Below are 19,909 nucleotides of genomic sequence, written 5' to 3' on the forward strand. Positions count from 1 at the left end.
CTGTTTCAAGGACTTGTCAATGGGCTGTAAGCAATAAAGAAATTTAATAACTTTTGTTCTGCCTTTGTTTCTCATATCTGGTATGCAAAGGCCTTGATACAAGAGAGCTGGTTTGGCAGCTAGGTAGAGAAGACAAATCTGATGTCCGGGGTAGAGCTCACAAAGTTTGTACTTCACTCTTAGAGCAGTGCAAAGCCAGTGACGTATCTCACAGAGGATGGCAAAATGGGCCCATACTTTTCAAAGTTCCCTGTGGTTGCCATGTGCAAAGTGGACAGGCTAAGGGGCAAGGAGGGAGGTGGAGAAGGTAAAGGAATCATAGTGGCAGTGAGCATTAAAGGAAGCCTTAAGCAATGATGTGGAAAAGATAACAATTATGGAAGTGGCTAGAGAGCAGAACAGGAAACGAATCTGTTAAAGAGAAAAGCTGTGCACAAAGTCCTCGGGCTATAGCAAAAAAGGTCAGCAGGGCATGAAGATAAAGAGGCAGCCTGGATAGAGACTTATAGCAGTGGCAGGATGGGGTGGTGGGGAGGTATTTGCAGACTGCTTGTAAGCCTCAGACTTTCTTTTAAGGCCTGGAACAGCCCGTCATTCTCTTCTTTACACCCAGCGCCACCCTGATCCAACAGAAGTGAAGCTGGCTCCTGTAGCAACGCTGACCCCCACCCTAACAACTACGGTCCCATTGCTTCTGGCCCTGACCCCAGCCAGCCCCTATGTACACTCTGACGTTCTCTAACACCCCCCAAAAAACACCATCTTTGACAGTGGCTCCACTGGAGAGAATAGCTAAGTGTGACTAGTAGGGTGCCCTCATTGCTCCCCACAGATGAATGAACATGCCTCCTTGGCCGCTCGCTCATGGCTCATGGAGAGAGCTGCTCTCACTGAGGAGCACTTTGCCCTTTGAGTGTGATTAGTAAGACAGAGATGACTGTATTCTGTAAAGGTCTTCCAATGACCAAATTTGGCCTCTGAGAACTGAACAGAAACGTTTCATATGAGTCATGCCGGTTTGCCTCATTTTCTGTCATTAGTTGTTATGGAAACCACACAAGCACAAACCCAGGAGTTTCAGAATTCCTGCAGTGAGCCTCAAACTTATCCATAGGTTTATACAGCAAACAAGCTTGCTTACTTTGTTAATCTTTAGCTACTTCCTGCCCTGTTCAAATTGGAAGTTGAAGAATTTGGCACTGCCTAGAGCCCATGCTGCTCTTTTCACGTGAATCAAAATAATAGACATGCCCTTCTGTTTTGCCCCGAGGATGGTATAGATATGTAGAAGAATTCCAGATTACTTCCTGAGTTATCTGTTAGATCAAAGCTGCTTCCTTGTTAACATAGAAATTATACACATGTGAAAAGAATTTAAGAATTCTTTACACTGTCTTTTTTGGGTTCATCCCAATCTCTTGGCAAAATCTCCAGTCAAATCTTAATAGCCACTGGGTTTACTTTGGTAAATATGTACTTTAGAGAGATGCTTGACAGATTTTTGCTACTTGAACTTCTTTGATGATATCTACAAATCTCTGAAAACTCAGACACAAGAAAGTTGTGTGGTCATGGTATCTCCTGATTATTCAAAGACCAATGGTATGTTTTGCGGCTTCTTCAGCAAAGAATTTTAACCAGACAGACCTAGATTCATAAAATAATGATAGCAACATCTATACACGTTTTTATAAACACCAAGCAAGTTAAATGGGCAAATTATTTAGAACAGTTCGTTATGCAGAGTAGGAACCTAACCATTGATAATTACCTCTCCTTTTGCTTTAGACTGGCTGCCTTGTGGCCATTTTGCTGCTAACTAGCACTTCCAGCTGCTTATTGGGCAAGATGTGTAGTGAATTAACAGGTAGAGAATGTGGAATATATTTTTTTAAGATTTTATTTATGTATTCATTCATAAGAGACACAGAGAGAGAGAAGCAGAGACATAGACAGAGGGAGAAGCAGGCTCCATGCAGGGAGTCTGATGTGGGACTCGATCCCGGGTCTCCAGGATCACACCCTGGGCCAAAGGCAGATGCTGAACCGCTGAGCCACCCAGGGATCCCCTGGAATAATTTTTAAGAGGACTTATAATGAGGACAGCCTGAATACCATTCAAGTGTTCCATCTAACTTGAGCTTTACAATTTAACTTGGGCAAGTGACTTAACTTCTATGAGCTGTGCCCATTAACTGGAACAGTTGAGTAGATAATCCTGAGGCCAGGCATTTTGACCAATATAAAGAAAGCAACATGTATGACTACTGGCCCTGATGGATTTATATTTATCTGTAAGAAATTGCATGAAAAAAAGAGAACAATACAAAGTGAGGAGATAAACATGGAGTAGAGTGACAGATACATTTGGTAAAGTGGATAGAATTCAAATTATAATTCAATTTCCCCCTGTCATCTATCACCCGTGCATGCTAATGAGTCTCATTAACAATAATAAATTCATCTTGACTGACTTGTGCCCATTCACACTGAAGGAATTCAGTCCCTTGGAAAAGCTCATCCAAATATTTCTGTGAATCAACAAAAACTATTTCCCTGTGCTCCCTGAAGTCTCTCAGGTCCATAGTTTCATACTCCTTTTTTTTTTTTTTTAAGATTTATTTATTTATTTCAGGGAGAGAGAGAGAACATGATCGGGAGGGACAGAGGAGGAGAGGGAGAGAGAGAATTTCAAGCAGACTCAGCTGGGCTCAATCCTATGACACTGAGATCGTGACCTGAGCCAAAACCAAGAGTCAGGTGCTTAACTGACTGTGCCACCCAAGCACCCCAATAGTTTCGTACTTCTTGATGTTGGTTACCTGTGAGGTCACTCATCACTCTTAGTGACACTGTGTTCTTTCCACAACTATGCAGAATACAGGACGGACATGGGCTCACGGAGGCCTGCTGGCACTGAGCAACACTTTCACCTAGAGAGACTGACATTTTGAAGGATCAGGAGATTTCCTTACCCCCCAGGGATATGAATATGCCTCTACCTTATTCCATTTAACAATGTATCATTTAGGCATTGAAGCAAACTCTTTGGACTCTTTTGTGCTGTGGTTTCTCAAGAAAAGAGCTGTTTATTGCTTCTGCCTCTATCCCTCACTTCATCAAGTTCAGTATCAGTCCATGGGGCTGGAAGGGGACAAGAATTGTCTCAGACCTACATACTGTCTCCTCCTTTCTTCTAACCCCAACTATTTGTGAAAATTTACCCCTAAAGGCCTTGTCTGTCATTTAACGAATATGTTCAGTAAGGTCATATTATATAACTTAACTTCAAGCTACACCTTCCATTAAGGAGAGACAGAACTTATATAAGTGGAACGGAAATTCTAGGAGATGGACAGTAAGAAAATACGATAGGTTTAAGAATTTATGACTTAAGTCCTCAGAGCAAATAAGAAATAGGGCCAGATTAGCAAAGATATCAAGTGCTAGGCTGGGGAGTTTATACTGAATGTGACGGGATATCACCTCTAGAGAGTCACTGCAGAGATGAAAACAGAAATAGTTGAAACTCACGTCAATTTCTGTATTCTGTATTTTTTTTTTAAGTTTAATGACTTAGAATTCAATCTAAATCTGAGTGCTATTGTGCACCTTGTGCAAATAATGTAGTTTTCTATGCATCAGGTTAATCTTCTGTGATTTGGGGATAATTCTACCTTTGTTTAGATTGACTGCGAGGAGTAATTTAGGTGGCATATGCAAACTCAGTTGGGATAGAGCCTAGTGTATACTAGCTCAATATATGTGTCCTTTTTCTTTCTCCTTAGTAGAAGATTAAGGTGAAATTATTTCACTTTAAAAAAACCCTAAAAGATATTTTTAAAAACTGAATTTAAAAGCACTTATGTATTTTAACTATTCACCCATCAATGATCAGAACAATTTGACTCTCAGAACTCAGAAGTTAAAGGGAAAAAATGGTAAAAGTAGTCTTCTGAACTAAAGGGGCTTTTATTCTTTCATCGTCTGATAAATTATACCTAATTCTGGATTACACGTATTATTAAAATAAAAATATTAACAAAGATATCTTCTCTTTTAATGTAAACTGATATTACCAGAAAATCAGTTTATCACATTTGCTTCCTCTGAGCTATTACTAAATTATTTAATTCAATGTGTTTTTCTGATGTTTTCCTCTAATTTATACATAGTAACCATAGATTAAAAGATAACAAGCCCTATTGACATAAAATTCACATACCATGAAATACACTGATTTGTAAATTCAGTGGTTTTTAGTGTATTTCCAGAGTTGCACAGCTAACACCACAATGAATTTTAGGATAGTCTTGACACTTCTCAAAAAAGTCCTATACCCTTTCCCGTCATCTCCTTTTCCACCTCATCATCCTCCCCTAGCCCTTGGCAACCACTTTATGTGTCTAATAGATTTGCCTCTCGTGGGCTGTCATGGGGATGGGGATATATGATACGTGGTCTTTTATGTCTGGCTTGATTCAGTTAGCACAGTGTTTTTGAAGGTCATACAGGCACACCCCATCTTATTGTGCTTTGCTTTATTGCACTTCTCAGATATTGCTTTATTTACTTATTTATTTATTCTTAAACAAATGAAAAGTTTGTAGCAATCCTGCATCCAGCAAGTCTATCAATACCATTTTTCCAACAACATTTTTTCAGTTTGTGTCTGTGTCACATTTTGGTAATTCTTGCCATATTTCAAATGTTTTCATTATTATTATATTTGTTATGGTGATCTGTGACCAGTGATTATGACTCACTGAAAGCTCAGATAGTGGTTGGTTAGCATTTTTTGGCAGTAAGGTATTTTTTTTTGGCAGTAAGGTATTTTTTAATAAAGGTACATACATTGTTTTATTCGACATAATGCTTTGCACAATAATAGTCTACAATAAAGTGTAAACATAATCTTCATATGCACTAGAAACCAAAGTCTTCATTAGACTTGCTTTATTGTGGTACTTGCCTTATTGTGGTGGCCTGGAACCGAACCCGCAGTATCTCTGAGGATATGCTTCTACTTTATTCCCTTTCATTGCCAATAAAATTCCACACACCACATTTTATTTGCCCATTCATCATTTAATGGACATTTGGTCTGGTTCCAGTTTTTAGTTATTGTGAATCAAGCTGCTATGGAATTGTAGAATTTTAAACCTAAAAAGTATTACATGGCTTTTCCAGCCCATTTTCTTTCAATGTACAGATATGCTAAAGAAGCATCAGAAAAGGTAGGTGTTTGGGACATGTCTCATTGATGCTCTTCAGTGAAAGTAGAACTCAGGTCTTCTAATCATTTTATGACTGCCATTCCTCCTCCATCAATAATTTGCAAAGTTTTAGAAAAAGGGCCTATGCTGTTATAATGGATGCAATAACAGATAAGAGCCATTCTTGGTACCCTCAGCACTATACAATTTAGTGAAATGGTGATTGTATCTGATTTTCTTCATCTCTGAAACACTTATCTAGTGCAGAGCACATAATGAGTATATAATAGGAAATTGTGTAATTGGTGCATCAAAAGAGCTACTAAGCTCATGGGGCATAAACATACCAGCAACTTTGTATTTGACTTTTATTTTTCTTTTAAGTCTGTTCGTGGTGGCAGTTTTTTTCCATACTCCTAGATAAAAACTTGGATAAACCCCAAGAGTTTAAAAGTCCTAAGATTCTTTGTGTCACAAAACAGGCTCGATTCAGTACTCAGAATGCCAAGGCTCTGCAGTCGTGGAAGGTTCCATCTTCATCGGATCTGTTTTCTCTCCCACCTGCGGCGGGCCAGCAGCCTGCAGGTGCTAGAGGACACAAAGGAGCTGGGGAGCTCTTGCAGCACTGTGATTTGATGCCCTATGCTCTCCGTGCCTGGCAGGGGTTTACATACATCTTTCTTGCACCACTGCCTTTGTAGGCTCTTTAGAGGCTCTGTCTCCCGCATCCCTGGGTGACTACACTTCTCTTGACACAGATCATTTACACTTTTCTGGCTTGTCACTTTCTCCTTCCTTGGCCTCAGGGAAGACAGCAACACTTCAACCTCCCTTAGCTGAAGCCAGATGGCCTCTCCTGGTGGCCCTATTGGAAAATCCCAGATATTCTTTTTTTACGGATAGTCCACATCTGGTTCACTGGAAATACGCTTGTGCCCTTTGCCCCAAAGAAGGTCAAACCCAATATAGCTTCTCCTCAGCTCATCTATCAGCAGCAGGCAGCCAGTTCCCATTACACTTTTTATACTTCTCAGACCATGCAATTCAGTCTCTCTCTCTCCACTCTGTTATACCCTGTGGATCACATATATTTAGCGTTCTGCCTACTTTCCTTGAAATTGGTCTCTTGGCTGGAAGTGAGAGGAGAATGTTTCTCCCGCCAGGGGTGTTTCTGTGTCTGAGGGAGCCAGGAGAACTTGAGTCACAGCTCTCTCCAAGGAAATACGCCTGAATATCATTCCTTCCTCAAGCATTTTACTGTAATTGTAGACAAGTGGTTCAAAAGTCATGAATCTGATTTAAAAACAACAAAAAATCCATAAAATCTTTGAGATTTTGCATCTATGTCTATTACCTTTCCTTAGAATATCCTATCTATTATTTCTTTTGATGTAATTTCTAATTTAATATCTGGTTACACTTTTAAATTGTCCAGAAGCTAGGGTAATGTAATAAAGGGAACACTGGCCCAGGGTGGTATTAGCCATCATGTATAGAACTCTGCTTTATACCAGACACCATGTTAAATCATTTGAAAACATTATCTCAACTTCTTGTAGCAACTCATTGATATAGCAATTACGATCTTCATTTAATAAATCAAGGAATTAGATCTTCAAAGTTTATCATTTAGAATGGTATGCTGAATGTATCATATAGCTGAATGCTTTCAACAGGAAGAAACACAACCCCTCACCACCACCACCAAATGGCTTACACAACAGAAACAAGGATTATCTTACATAGGAGTTAATTTAGAGGTAGGGCAACTCCAGTACTGGTTAAGTTAATGACTCAAAAATGTGCCAAGAATCTGTTTTTTTTTCCATATTTCTATTCTGTAGCCTTGGTATTTAATCCTATCTTGGGCTCATTCCTTTCATGATCATATGATGGTTGCTCCATTTTCGATTATCACATCCAGATGAGACCATGCTTAGCAGAAGAGATGTTTCTCTCCTTTAGAAAAAAATTTTCCTAAATACCCACCTGAGGAGGTAAGCAAAATGGCATTCTGCAACAAGGAAGAAAGAAGAAGATGTACTATAGATATGGAGTGGGCAAACCCAGCTACAAGAGTTTAAGTAACTTGCCTTAAATCCAGGGGTGGGATTTGAACCTCGGGTTGTTTTGCTCCAAAGTATATGCTTTTATTCCATGTTATATAGTATGCTTTGTGGCCAGAGTGACAGTGGTTTGGGCTACAGCTCTCATAGTTATGTTACTTTAAGAGATTCTTAATGACTCAGATCCTTAGTTCTTTTACCTATAAAATGAGAGTTGTATTCTGATGATGGTCTATTTGCTTTTAATCAGTATTTTCTGCCACTTTTAAAAGAAAATAAAATGTATAAAAGTCCATGACTTTAGTTCTTTAACAAGACTGCCAGTAAAAATACCCACATTTCAATTGTTAGTGTTTTATTTGTACTCTCTGTAGTGAATTAATACATGATGTTGCCAAAGAGCTGCTCAAAAGTTTCAAATATCTCTCTGAAGAAACAGCAGATGTGTGGTGGATGAGACAGATCTCCAAAGTGGATATATTTATCAATCAATACAAACATACACAGAGAGAAGAGAAACTGAGTCTATATAGGCTGACACTGCTATTCATCACCCAGGCTGGTTGCCAAACTTCAGTTGTGACTCCTGAAAAATATTCCAAGTAAGGCCATGTGCATAGCTAGTAGACTGCTGAGCTAAGATCATTGGGACTACTACCTTTTAGTCAGATCGCTTCAAATGCCCCATTCATGCTTACTAGTTTGGCTTAAAATTTTAGCTCATGGAGATGTTTGCCCTATGATGGGTGAGGACATAATTGAAACAACTACTTATTTCCAAGCTTTCACCCAAGATCTTGACTTTATATTAATTTGAAGAGTTCATAGACTCACTCTTGCATCCATAAATTGGGGAAAGAACCCTCAAACCATTCAAACGAAAGCTCTTAAATGTAACTAGAAGTATATAACACCTACTTGCCACTCATATCTCCTTCATTTTCTTAGAGAAGCCTCCTTCAACCATCCTGGTCAAAACAAAGTCTCCCAGTTGCACACACTCTCTCGTGATATTCATCACACGTGTCATTATTTGTCCTTTTGTACAATTCTGTGTTTAATGCCTTACACTGCATATGTCTGTACATATCAGGAAGGTGGCCACTATGTCTCTCTTTTGTTCACCGTGACATTGTCTGGCATGACTTGTAGTGGGCATTCAATAAGTATGTGTTGAACTAATCAAGGACAATGCATTGCATTTTAGAAATTTGGACATGCAATGTTTTTGGGTTTTTTTCAAAAAACCACACAACCTTTTGCAAAAAGAAATTGCTGGGATGTTTTAAAACTTCTCTGCTAAAAAGGACTTTTTCATCTAATGATTTCAGAATGAGATAAAACCTTTGACAGTGAAGATACTATACTACTAAAAATAATATATTTTCTGTATGTAAATATTGTATTATTTTTAATTTCTGGATATAGATTTAACACTTTAAAATAAGATCAGAGTAATAATGAACTAAAATTACTACACAAATCAGAGAAAATTTATTTAGTATTCGTTTATTATGAAATATAGGTTTGTGGACCAGATTCCTAATATATTCTGAATATTAGATATTTTCTAACCCCCTTATTTAATTTTACAGGTTAACAAATACTGTTTCAGATAGATGACCTGATTGGATCTCTACTAAGTAGTTGTCAGACAACAAGGAACTTTAATTATCTTACGGTGAGTAGTTGGAATTTTAAAAGTAATTTATTTTTAGTAAAATTAATTTCTCTACTTTAAAGACAAACTAACTTCTTAATTTTAGAATTTTTTTAAAAGATTTAATTTATTTATTCATGAGAGACACAGAGAGAGAGGCAGAGACACAGGCAGAGGGAGAAGCAGGCTCCATGGAGGGAGCCCAATGCGGGACTCGATCCCAAGACCCCAGAATCACAACCTGAACCAAAGGCAGACGCTCAATGGCTGAACCACCCAGACATCCTTTAACTTTAGAATTTTAAAAATCCTGCTGTAAACTGTGGTATATCCATAAAGTAGAATATTATTTAGTGTTTAAAAAGTAGCTTCCAAGCCACAAAAGACAGGGAGGAAACTTAAATGCATATTTCTGAGTAAAAGAAGACAACTAACAAGGCTACGTGCTATAGCATGTACTATATATAGTACCAACCATATGACATTCTGGAAAAGGCAAAACCATAGTTTAGATCAGTGGTTTCCTGGGATGGGGAAAGATGGGATGAATAGAGACAACACAGATTTTTAAGAGAGTGAAATTATTTCATGTGATATTATATTCCATGTGGATATATATCATTATATATTAGTCAAAATCCATATAATGTACAACACCAAGAGTGAACCCCAGCAGAAATGATGAACTTTGGGTGAAAATAATGTGTCCATGTAAACTCATTGATCATAACAAATATGCCACTCTGATGAGAGAGGCTGATAAAGTGAAAGGCTATGCAAATATTAAGGAACAGGAGATGTGGCAAGTCTCTGTACTTTTTATTCAATTTTGCTGTGAACCTAAAACTGCTCTTAAAAAAGTCTACTTATTATAAATAAACACATAAATAAATGTCGCTCATTCTTTTTATTTTCATTAGTGATCATCCCTGTAGTACAAACCAGTTTGTTGAATGTATTGCTTTAAGATAGTGTGAAACAAACGGCACTCAATGTCAAATTGTGGCTGACACATAGCAAGCCACCACTGTACCACTCACTGGGTGCCTTTCATGTAGACTATGGTGTGAGTTCTCTCCCCTGGAATTTTACAACATGGCACCCCTTGTTCATATCTTTCCTCCTTCATATAACTGGATACATGACTTTGGTCAACACAATTAAGCTTTTAAAATCCTTGCTGTTTCATTTCTATAAAATTGGAATAACATATACTACATAGAGCATATGAAGAGATGCCCTGAGAGGGATCGTTTCCATGTGGGGCAGAGATCCATTAGGATAAGTGATATCCAGTCTAAAGTTTGTCAAAAATGGGACTTACTCATTAGGGTAAATTCTTCGGGTTTCTTCCTTAGGCTCAAATCTGGACCATCTTGGAAGAAGAAGACATGCAAATCTTCTATTTAAAAAAAAAACAAAACAAAACAAAAAACGGCTAGGTTTGGTGAATATGAAAGACAGACCAGGGACTGAGAGTTCTAGGCCATGCTCCAATTTTTCTGTTACTTTTGATATTCGAAGTTGCTTCTTCTTGTAAATAGAAGCAGTTAAAACCTTCACTCTGAAATGTCCCCATGCCTGCCTTAGATGTTGAGCACATCACAGCGCATCCTGGAGAGAATGCGAGAGAATCACAAAGATTAGGTGATAGGTAGCCCAGAAAGAGGGGAAGGCAAGCAGGCTAAGTGCAGGGAGGTGGTGTCTGCAGCTGGGAAAACAGAAGTTCCTTCGTAGCCATCTTTCATGTAGGAGGAGAAGGGCCACCTTTGCACAAGCCACCTACAGGTGGAAGTGCCGACACTGAGTGAGGACCTAGTAAGGCAATTTCCTTCCCTTGGATAACAATATTTTCAGATTTCTTAGAAAATGACTTTTGTCCTCCTAATTGGGCTGTTCTTAAACACAAGAGAAAGCTCCTTGTTTTGGTAATATTTTAATTGCAGTTTTATATAAAGTGTCTTCCCTTTATTTACTGGAATAATGGAGCAGACCTGTGGTATCTGTAATAGAGCGGTGAGTATTTTTTAAAAGCTAATCCAAGTGAAGGGTAGATTTATTGACTTTTAGAGCCTGTTTTTATATAATCATCTTGCACTGGGGAAAGAAGTAAATCAGAAAAGTGAGAAAGATAGTATCCTTCTTATTTGGCCCAAATGCCCAGAATCCTCCCTAATAACCAGCAAAGGAAGTGTTGAAAGGCAGCCTCTCTTCTCATCCCAGTCTGAAGAAACTTGCTCTATTTAATATGCACATATTTCTTTTTCTAGGAGAGGAGATTATTTGTTTAAAAGGATACCCAGCTAGGATAAATTCTGCTTGGACTGACTGAGGATGTACAAAGTAAATCTATACAATTTTATCAAGGACTTAATGCAAGGTTTGTGAAACATAATTTACCCACAGATACCTGGGAGTTAACTTATTGGAAACACTATATTGAGAGACCTCCAAATTACTCCAAAAATGACTGAATGACATTGGCAGATGGGCAAGGTTATCATCTCACCAGATGAAATCTCAACTTCTTTTATAAAGGAAAATATGGAGAATTTAAGAATTCATCAAATCTGTATTGATTATCAGGAAAGTGGAAGCAGGCACAAATTTTAACATGATCCAAACCATGACCCTCAATATGAATCCTATGCTTCACTATACACACATACTCTTTGCTGATAAATACATTCTTAAAGCTATCTGTTCAATTATGAGTTTACTGAACTCTATTATGCACCAAAACATTGTGTGAAAACTGGTGATAAATCCGGTTGTCCATTAAAGACAAACTCTGTCCTCTCTTGTAGACCACTTATCTTTGGGGGGCGACAGACAAAAAACAAATAAATAGGCCAAAAATGATGAAGCAACTATAAATTAGAATATATGAAGCTAATAAACAAAGTACTAATGTTAATAATGAGTATTTCTTCCTGAAGATGTGGCCTTTCTGAGAGCTGAATGATTGGAGTAAGCTGAGATCCAGAGGGATTGTTTAGGTAAGTAAAATTAGCCAGTCTGATGCTGTCTTGAAGATCACAGCTTTGTAATATAGCTTAAAGTCAGGCATTGTGATGCCCCCAGATTTGGTTTTCTTTTTCAACTTTCCTCTGGCTAGTAAAAGGATAGTTTTAGAGCTGAATCCTAAGCTTACTTTATGTAATTCTAAAAACTCTCATAAGATGTACTACCGTATACTACTAGGGTAGTAATTCTTAAACTTTAGTGTGCATCTGAATTACCTCCAAAAGGGCTTATTAAAACACAGATTCCTAGGCGCTACTATCAGGGGCTCTGATTTAGTAGGTCTTAGGGTAGCATTTATAAATGTTCATTTTTAACAAATTCCCAGATGCTGCTTTGGCTTTTGGAGCAAACTTTGGGTAGTACTGATATAGCCAAATGCTTTTTTATGAACACATTATGATGAAGTAGAGGTTAACAAAATTAAGGTATTTTACACTCATATCATAAAAATATATATTATAATATATACAAATATATATACACAATAATAATATATACTATATATAAGTCATTTGCATATACATTATCTGATTTGATCAGTATAATTACCATATGAGGCAGAAAAGTCAAGTGGTTTTATCTCTGTATTATTCAGTGATGCATTCACTCAGCACGTATGTTCTGAGATTCTACTAGGCAATGAGCACTGCACAAAGTGTGCTGGGGATATGTGAGGTGTGCTCACAAGGTGGTGAGCAAAATGGACATGGAGCTTGGACAGTTCAGAAGAGCAGACAGACATTAAGCCAATTATCTTAAAATGTATATTTCTAACAATCGTGTTCTATAGATGACAAGTAACATGAAGAAAATGTAATAAGAGAAAGTAAATTCTTTTCAGAAGGAAACTTTTAGGGACGCCTCAGTGGCTCAGCAGTTGAACATCTGCCTTCGGCTCAGGGTGTGATCCTGGAGTCCCAGGATTGAGCCCCTTATCTGGCTCCCCACAGGGAGCCTGCTTCTCCCTCTGCCTGTGTCTCTGCCTCTATGTGTGTCTTTCATGAATAAATAAATAATTTTTTTTAAAGGAGGGCAGCCCAGTGGCTCAGCGGTTTAGTGCCACCTTCGGCCAAGGGCCTGGTCTTGGAGACCAGGGATTGAGTCCCATGTCGGGCTCCCTGCATGGAGCTTGCTTCTCCCTCTGCCTGTGTCTCTGCCTCTCTCTCTTTCTGTTTTTCTCATGAATAAATAAATAAAATCTTTTAAAAAAAGAAGAAGAAGGAAATTTTTATATTATGAGGTCCAGAATTGCCTTTGTGAAACCTCCTGGGTTAAGCAGTTAGAATTGAGAACATCATGGTGATCTCCAAATCCCAGTGCTATTTCCACAGAGGCTGCCTATCAAGGTGCAGAAGATCAGGAAGTCACAAAATCAGGAAAAGGATAAGGCACTCAGGTCAGGAACTGCCACTGTCTGGGACTGAATCTAAGGAAGATCCACACCCCCTGGATGGGACTTACTATGTCCAAGAGATCTACAGAGGGCAAGCCATCATATCGAGTAGCCAGAGATACATTATCAGTGGTTTTATTATGGTCTCCTACCTCATCAGGAAGCACTCATCCAAAATGCTATCAAAAGAGAGAGGACATGAGACATTTTTTTTTTACACTCTACCACATAATAGGCATATTTTGTAACATATTGCTGCTTATTGTTTTCTTCATACATTTCTCAGGTTCACAGAGGTTAAATAATTTAGCCAATAACATCCATCTTAGCAGGAATGGAGAGAAGATTCACCTCTGATTATAAAGTCAGTCTTATTGGTAGCTTGGAGTTGAGTAGGTTCAGAGCTCTAAAGAAAAAAAATTAAAAACGACTCCCAGGGGACCTGGCTTTTAGGTAAAGTCTTGCGTTTGACACATGCATCAGATGGAGACCAGTCAGCATTCATTTCAGGGTTTCTCAGGTATATGAAATTGGAATTGCAGGGATGTGCTTGAAACAGATACTGGAACCAATACCTAAAGAATATGACCAAGTCTGGAGTTTGGCCTTTATATATATATATATATATATATATATATATATATATATATGCATAAATATATGTATATATATATATTTGTGTATACATATTTGCTTTTTTTTAAACTAGTTTGCCAGGTCATTCTAAAGCTTACTATTCTGTTCCATCAATATAACTGTTTTCAAACATGACAGGGAAGTAGGTCAATATGACTAGGACAAGTACCAAAATAGGAAATTAGGACATATTTTTATATTTTCACAAGTAAATAAAATTATTATTTCATGCCACCCAACTCATTTGTTCAAACATTCCATGCTTATCAAACTTAAAGATAACATTTCTTAGAATCTTGATACTGAGAAAGCCTGCCCCAGTTAACATATCTCAATTCCTTGTCATCCTGACAGATCTGCCTCTATAAATTGATTTTTTAATGTATTTTGTTCGTGGGACTTTATCTCTTACTTCCTTATTGCCCTTGAACACACAGGCATCCTCAGAGATATTGCAGGTTTGATTCCAGACCACCACAATAAAGCAAATATTGCAATAAGGCAAGTCAAATTAGTTTTTGATTTCTTTGTGCATATAAAAGTTAAGTCTACACAGTACTATAGTCGATTAAGTGTGCAACAGCATTACATCTAAGAAAAAAATGCACATACCAAAAATGCTAACCATCATCTGAACTGTCAGCAAATCATACCCACAGGTTGCAGATTACCATAACAAATATAATAACAATAAAAGAGTTTTAAACACTGCAAGAGTTACCAAAATGTGACACAGGGGCACAAAGTGAGCAAATTCTATTGGGAAAATGGTGCCAATAGACATGATGGATACAGGGTTGCCACATCCTCTCATTTATAAAGGAAAAAAATATGCAACATCTGTGAAGCACAAAAAAGCAGAGTGTGATACAATGAGGTATGCCTGTATATGCCTGAGTATTGGATACAGGACTGTCATCACCATGATATGAAGCATGGTGGATATATAGGCTTGATTAAAATATCATTGGACCCCTTCTTGTTTACTCCTGGATCCATGCAATAAGAACTGGATGCTAAGTAAAAAGCAAACAGTCAGAGAATAGTTAAGAGTTCTTGAAAATAAAACACTTATTTGTAAAAATTAGAGACTCTTATGGTAGAATGAAAACATAAAGTCTGGGAAATTTCTCAAATATCAGAATAAAAAATGCAGTAAAAAGCATGACAGGAAAAAACGAAAATCAATCCAGAATGTCCATTATCTGACTACAAAAGTTTTCCTAATGAGGCTGTAGATAATGAATGGGAGGAAATTTATGAAAGGAAAAATTCAAGAACATTTTCTAGAACTGAAGAACATGACTTTCTAAATTTAAATGATTCAGAGCGCTTACATGGTTCAGTCAGTTAAGCCTCTGACTCCTGGTTTTGGCTCAGGTTGTGATCTCAGGGTTGTGGGATCAAGTCCTACATCAGACTCTGTGCTGGGTGTGGAGCCTGCTTAAGATTCTCTCTTCCTTTCCCTCTACCCATACCCACTGCTCTCAATCTCTCTCTCTAAAATAAATAAATTAATTAGTTAATTAAAATGATTCACCAAGTATCAAACACAATGTATTAAAAGAGCAAACAAAAATTTTTCACATTATTATGAAAAGTGACTGAGGATAGATATCTTACAAGATTTCAGAACAATAAAAATAGTTTAAGGGCAGCCCCAGTGACTCCGCTGTTTAGCGCCACCTGCAGCCCAGGGTGTGATCCTGGAGCCCCCAGATCGAGTCCCACATCAGGCTCCCTAATGGAGCCTGCTTCTCCCTCTGCCTCTCTCTCTCTCTCTCTCTCTGTCTATCATGAAATAAATAAATAAATAAATTTTTAAAAAATAATTTAAAAACAAATACCATTAATCAGAAGAGTAGTAGACTACTCAAAAGCTAGAAAACACCACCCTAAATATTCTGAAGGGGATAATGTTCATCCTAGAATTCTACACTTTGTTCAAGCCATCAATCTAATGTGATGCTAGAAGAAAGGCAGTTCCATCCAGGCAAGGTGTCAAAGTATACATAGTTGACCGTCAAACACACAGATTTGAACTCTGTCAGTCCACTTATATGTGGATTTTTTACCGTACAGTATGGTAAACATATTTTTCTTTCTTATTTTTTCTTAGTGACATTTTCATTTCTCTAGCTTACTTTTTGTAAGAATCCAGTATATAACACATATAACATACAAAATATGTTTTAATCAACTATGTATATTATCAGTAGGTTATCAGTGAACAGTAGGCTACTAATAGTTAAGTTTCAGAGGAGTCGAAAGTAGTAATGAAGATTTTCAACTGCAAGGGGGGGTTGGTACCCCTAACTTTTGTGTTGTTCAAGAGTCAACTGCATGTGCTTGTACTACTTTGATTATAAGTGAAAATTAATTATTTTTTATTCAAGTAAAATTAACGTACAGTGTTATATTAGTTTTCAGTGTTCAATACAACGATTTAATGATTCTGCACTCTACCTCTTGCTCAGCATGATAATTGTACTCTTAATCCTCTTTAGTTATTTCACCCACCCCTCTACCCACCTCCCCTCTGGCAACCACCAGTTTGTTCTCTGTACTTAAGAGATTTCTCTCTTTTTTTTTCTTTGTCTTGTTAAAATACACAAATGAGTGAAATCATATGGCATTTATTTTTTTCTTACTTATTTCACTCAGCATCACACCCTCTAGGTGTTGTTGTTGCAAATGGCAGATCTCATTCCTTTCTAAGGCTGAGTAATATTCCAATATATATATATATATATATATAATGGATATATATATATATCCATTATCCGTTCATCTATGGATATGTACTCTGGTTGATTCCATATCTGAGCTATTACAAATGATTCAATAAACAGAGGTACATATATCTCTTTGAATTAGTGTTTTCATTTTCTTTGGATAAATACCTGGTAGTAGAATAACTGGGTCATATGGTATTTCTATTTTTCATTTTTTGAGGAACTTTTTTCCACAGTGGCTGCCCCAATTTGCATTCCTACCAACAGTGCACAAAGTTCCTTTCTCTGCACATCTTCACCAACACTTCTAATGTCTTATGGTTTTGATTTTGAAAATAAATTATTTTTAAAAAAAGAGTTTTCAACTAGAATTTCAGAATCTTGTTTCTAAGGCTTAATTCAATTTATAATTGGCTGTCACTAAAATTATCTGCACTTCAGTTTGCCCACATAAACAACCAGTTTACCCACATAAACAACTATTTCTACAGTATTTTCCAATCATAGTTATCTATGCCTATGCTAAAACCTCATGACATGAGGTGGGAAGAAGTGACAATAATGATAACTTCATCCTCCTTAATAAAATCTAAAATCTGGAGACCTCATGCACATGGCAGTTGATGGTAATGATGGTTATTTACACCTGGCCCCACCTTTTCCTACCTTCCCATCCACCGTCAATGCTGTATCTTCCTCCTGTCCCAAGTTCCTTGGTGCCATGTCAGAATAATACTTCAGGCAGGATGAATCCTTGGTGAGGTCAAAGTGCCAGTTCTTTAATTCTTGAGCTGAATCCACAAACTAAAATTAGATCCTGATTTAAAGTGCACCTAGAGAACTATTTTAGGTGAAGAAATCCAGTTGAGAAGACTATTCATGTGTGAAACCTGAACAACAGAGTTAATAATTTGCTGATAATTGGAGAAAAAGGGCAAGATTTATACCCACCAGAATGTTCGAAAAATCTTCAGAAAGAAAAGGAATTTCTGGGAACCCTGGGTGGCACAGAGGTTTGGCGCCTGCCTTTGGCCCAGGGCCCGATCCTGGAGACCCGGGATCGAATCCCACGTCGGGCTGGAGCCTGCTTCTCCCTCTGCCTGTGTCTCTGCCTCTCTCTCTCTCTCTCTGTGACTATCATAAATAAAAAAATAAAAATTAAAAAAAAAAGAAAAGGAATTTCTCCTGGCTTCTTCTTCTTCTTCTCCTTCTTTTTTTTTTTTTTTAAGATTTTATTTATTTACTCATGAGAGACACAGAGAGAGAGAGAGAGAGAGGCAGAGACACAGGCAGAGGAAGAAGCAGGCTCCACACAGGGAGCCTGACATGGGACTTAATCCTCTGTCTCCAGAATCAGGCCCTGGGCTGAAGGCGGCACTAAACCGCTGAGCCACCCAGGCTGCCCTTCTCCTGGCTTCTTATAACTGAATTACTTATGCTTTTTATATGGAGTGCTTCAAAAATATTTCTAAGCATCAAAAATAAACAACAAAGTAGAAAACACATTTCAATGGAGCAGGCTTGGTTGAACAAATTGTAAGAGAGAAATCCTAAGGAATAGTAATGATTCATAGACAATTCAGAATTATTTAAATGTCTAGGACTAGAATAGAGCTGGAACTGAAGAAGAATATTGGTCTTGAGAAACCAATTTTCTTTTAACTAGGGGGAAATGGCAATATAACAGATAATAAAAACTTTCTAAGACAAATCCAAGAGCATCCAAATTTTAAAAATCAAACGAAATTGAACAATAGCTTCTGGAGATTAGTCACTTAAAGGGACAATTTACATTATAACCATTTAAGGAAACGAGACACAGAATTCACTTGCCCAAGGTCACTCTTAAGTTGCCCAAGGTCACATGGTTAATGAATGGCAAGGCCAGAATTAGAGCCCAACTCTTCTGATGCTCATTGATCTTGATTATTGAACAAAAACATTGTGCTGGAGACATTTGTACAGAGCTGAAGATACCAGTGAAGCTAATTAGGGGCTCAGAGTCCCCAGGTTGTGCTAGCCTCTGTGGGTCCCATGGATTGCTGAGATATAGTGTTTGGGGAGAGGGTCAGCCAAAATACGGTCAGGAAGCTTTTCTTTGCAAGCAAATCTGGAAAATTGATTAAATGTGTATTAGAGGAACCTGAATTTGTAAGTCTACAATAATTTGTTGAGATTTATTTTCTTTTTGTTAATAAATACATAATTTATGCTAATTTTTTAAAAAGAGATCATTAAATTGTACGCATTTCAGGTCCTACAGGACCTGGATCTGATCCTGCATCTGGGCCCTCAATGAATGTTATTAATGTTTTTGTGGTCTCATAATTATTACCTAAATATATCTGAAAAAATTAAAATTAGAATGATTATATTACAAAAAGCTGTTTGCTCTTTTGCAAAGGGATAAATAATAAATATTTTAGGTTTTGTAGATCATACAATCTCTGCCACAACTACTCACTATATCACTGTGGTAGGAAAGCAGCCACAGACAATATATAAATGAATTAGCATGGCTGTGTTCTAATTCTAAAAACCTTTATTTACAAAAACAGGTAGAGGGCCAGCGTTAACCCATAGGTTGTAGTGTGCCAAGCCAAAAGGTACTTTAAATTGACTTTCCTAACTTCAGAACTATAGACATTTTGGCTAGATAATTCTTTGTTGCGGATGTCTGTTTTGAACATCTGTTTAGCAGGATTTTCGAACTCTACCCACTAACTGGCAATAGTGCTCCCATCCTTTTCCTATGGCTGGACCATCAAAAATGTCTCCAGACATTGCCAAATGTTCCCTGGGAGACAAAAATCCCTCTTGATTGAGAACCACTGCTTTATTTTTAATTTTTTTAAAGATTTTATTTGAGAGAGAGAGCATGCAAGAGAAAGAACAAGCCAGGGGAAGAGGCAGAGAGAGAGGGAGAAGCAGACTCTCTGCTGAGCAGGGAGCCTGATGCTGATGCCAGGCTACATACCAGGACCCTGGGATCATGACCTGAGCAGAAAGCAGATGTTGAACCAACTGAGCCACCCACGTGCTCCGAGAACCACTGCTTTAAATTAATGGAGTTCAAAATGTGTATGTTTGGGGCCAGTGGGGTGGGGTGGAGGTGTTCACATCTGAATCACCTGTGGGGCTTCCCTTGGCACACCTTCTAATTGGTCCCCTCCCCT

General features: G+C 37.7%; 1 long non-coding RNA gene across 1 annotated transcript in view; it reads right to left on the minus strand.

Moving 5' to 3' along the window:
* The window catches only part of LOC140605530 (uncharacterized), a 53,285-nt gene extending 35,716 nt beyond the window's left edge, over positions 1-17,569 (minus strand). The window contains exons 1-2 of the long non-coding RNA XR_012008181.1: positions 17,400-17,569; positions 10,267-10,344 (exon numbers count right to left, since the gene is read on the minus strand). This is a non-coding gene — a long non-coding RNA (uncharacterized lncRNA). The remainder of the gene's footprint in view (positions 1-10,266; positions 10,345-17,399) is intronic.
* Positions 17,570-19,909: the final 2,340 nt, after the last annotated feature.

Source organism: Canis lupus, chromosome 15, assembly GCF_048164855.1.
Source record: "Canis lupus baileyi chromosome 15, mCanLup2.hap1, whole genome shotgun sequence".
Taxonomy (NCBI): Eukaryota; Metazoa; Chordata; class Mammalia; order Carnivora; family Canidae; genus Canis; species Canis lupus.